The sequence below is a fragment of the Halichoerus grypus genome, chromosome 11 (assembly GCF_964656455.1).
Source record: "Halichoerus grypus chromosome 11, mHalGry1.hap1.1, whole genome shotgun sequence".
Lineage (NCBI taxonomy): Eukaryota > Metazoa > Chordata > Mammalia > Carnivora > Phocidae > Halichoerus > Halichoerus grypus.
This window is the reverse complement of record NC_135722.1, coordinates 13,054,448-13,057,584: the sequence shown is the minus strand read 5'-3', so window position 1 is coordinate 13,057,584 and position 3,137 is coordinate 13,054,448. Positions and strand designations below refer to the sequence as shown.

Sequence of the window (3,137 nt, the reverse complement as noted above, 5' to 3'; positions counted from 1 at the left end):
TACTTCCAAAGTCACCCTACTGAAGTAACCAGTATTTAACAGTTTGGCCAGGAACTGCACACTTCTCTCCATGATCATGTACATATGCACATACCAATATATTTTACACATTAGGTAAGTTTTACCTCCACCTTTTTTACTTTTTTTTTTTTTACAAAGTATTGGGAGAGGTCATCAAAAAGACCTGAGCTCTGGTTGATCTGTGAGATGGACCCTGGCAACCGGGGGCTTCTCTCCCCTCTCCTATCCTTGGAATGTGCATTCTACTTACCTTCTCTGCTCCTAAGAGCTGCCCCAAGGACATAGCCTTGAAATAGTGATGTGTTCTTGGGACTCTCTATATGTGAATGAACCCCAGTAAGTCCTCTATATAAACTTTGAAGATTTGGCAGGTAGCAGAGATACATTCTTACTGCAGCACTCAGGACAACCTATTTTATAAGTCCCCTTGCCTGTTAAACCTGCCATCTACCGTTCTGAGGTGGCCTGCATCTTTCTTTGGTCTCTCCCTGCCCTTTGTGATGGGGGCCACTTACTGATTTCACTGGACGTTCCCAAGGAAGTTGCAAACCAACACAAACTGTGATCAGTTCTACAGATTAAATTTTGGCTTGATTTTTTTTTCCATCTATCAATGATTGTATCATTGTTTAAGTTTCCTCCAAACTAAAGCATTAATATCTAACTTCCTCTTTTTATAATTAGCCGTGCGACATTTCAAAGAAAGAATGTATGTTTCTCCTAATGATAGAAATTAAAGTAGTCCTTTTATTCCCCCTACAAATGATGCTGCAACATTTGTTCCTGGTATTTATATTTCTGTAGCACAGATTTCTAAATGTAAGATACCTAGGTCAAAGATTATGTGAATTTTGATAGCTATCATCAAATTACTTTCTGAAAATGTAGCTATTCTATACTTAGCTATTATAGTTAAGTGTAATATTGCTGTCTATATCCAGTGGTAACCTTACCAGAGTTGCACATAATCATTTTAATGTTTGCTAATCTGATAAATGAAAAGAAGCATTGCATTGTCATTTTGATTTCATTTACTTGAAAAATTGTGAAGTTGAGCAATTTTTTTTATATATTTATATTTTTGGCCATTTGCATTTCCAGTTATGCCAATTGCTCATCCATCCATCCATCAGTCCATTTCTCTACTGTGTGTCATATATACATACATATATGTTCAGCACTTTCCTACTGGGACATTAACTCATGATGAGTCACCTATTTTGCAAGTGTTCTCTCACTTTCCATTGTTCAACTTTTAACAAGATCTATGAAACCTTTATTAATGAACTCTTTCTTTCACTCATAACATCTTTCCCTTATAACATTTGCTTTTCTAGTCTGGAATAAATGTCATCCCACATATGAGATACATAACTGTTCTGGATTTTCTTCTGGCATACATTAAATTTATACCTTTAATATATCTGTAAATTATTTTGTATTCCCCATCATTTAGCAATGAAGAAGACTGAAGAAAAAAAAATATAGACTGTCTATAAGTAACCTGGTAACCACCCAGGAATTAAAGAGAGCTTCTCATTCTCAGCCCAGTGTTCTTTTTACAACACATTATGAACCAACATCTATGGTATGACACAACAGAGTTTTATTTTACCAAAACCATTAGAGAATTTTTCCTTTCAAACATCCTCCTGATGCATTTTTCAACTCCTTGTTCCTCAGGCTGTAAAGGAGGGGGTTCAACATGGGGATTACCACAGTATAAAATAGAGGAATCACTTTATTGATATCCAGAGAGGAAGTTGAGCCAGGCCGAACATAGGTAAAGAAAAGAGTCCCATACAGGATGGAGACAACTGCCAGGTGAGAAGAGCAAGTGGAGAAAGCTTTCTATCTCCCATCAGCAGTCTGGATCTTCAAGATGGCCACCAGGATGCAAACATAGGAGACCATGATGATCAGGCCACTGAGTATTCCTATAGATCCAGCCAAAAAGAAAAATACAAACTGAATCATGGAAGTGTCTGCACATGCAAGGGAAAGCAGTGGTGAAATATCACAGAAAAAAAATGATTGATGATATTTGGACCACAGAAGCATAAGCAAAATGTCAATGTCATATAGGTCATGCTGCTTATAAAAGCCATGGCATAAAGCCCCATAACTAGCTGCACACAGACCCTCTGAGACATAATGAGTGTATACAGCAAGGGCTTACAGATGGCCATATACTGGTAATATGGCATAGAAGCCAGGAGGAAACATTCAGATACCACAAAGAAACCAGAAAACCACATCTGTGTGGTACAACCCATGAAAGAGATGCTTTTTTTCTCTACAAAGATACCACACAGCATCTTGGGGGCAATGGAAGAAAAAGAACAAATATCTACAAATGACAAATGGCTGAGAAAAAAGTACATAGGTGTGTGGAGTCTTGGATCAGTCCATATGAGAATGATCATCCCTATGTACCCCCCAGGGTGACAAGATAGACAAAGAGAAGCATGACAAAGAGGACAATCTGCTGATGGAGATGATCTATGAGGCCCAAGAAAAGAAATTCAGTCACTTCTGTCTGATTTTTATCTTCCATTGGTCAGTTGTAACCTATGTAAGAAGTTAAAAAATACATTTTATTTTTAAAATATCAATGGGCATATACAAAACAGCCTCTTAAACTGATTACAGTGTTGTTTTTGGTTTTTGGTTTTTTGGATCTGTAAAAGAGGCAGTTATGGAAACAGTGTTGGACTGGTCAACAGTATTCCCAAGGACTAGTTCCTGTCAGTTGTGATCCCTGTGTAAACTTGAGGAATTCATACTTGATCCTTTTAGATTCAGGTACTCTCGGCCATCAAAAGAGCAGTCTAACTATAAAATCTAAAACTCCCTTGGGTTCTAAAACTGTATTTGAAATTAATTCAGTCTCTGTGTTTCATCTTTATCACATGATAGAATAGTAATGCCTACCCAGGAATACAGTAACCAGTGATATTGTAAAAAATGATGAAAAATTCAGATCCTGATAATTGATAGTTGGGATGGGGTAAACAGAACAGAACTAAAGACCTTTCAGTTCCTGTTTTGATGGAGTGGATAGTACCACTCAGATGTCATGAAGACAACACCCATATCTGTGTATATTAATCTCT

General features: G+C 37.2%; 1 pseudogene; it reads right to left on the bottom strand.

Annotated features, from left to right (window-relative positions):
• Positions 1–1,518: 1,518 nt before the first annotated feature.
• Positions 1,519–2,578, bottom strand: LOC144379504 (olfactory receptor 5G3-like; annotated as a pseudogene).
• Positions 2,579–3,137: the final 559 nt, after the last annotated feature.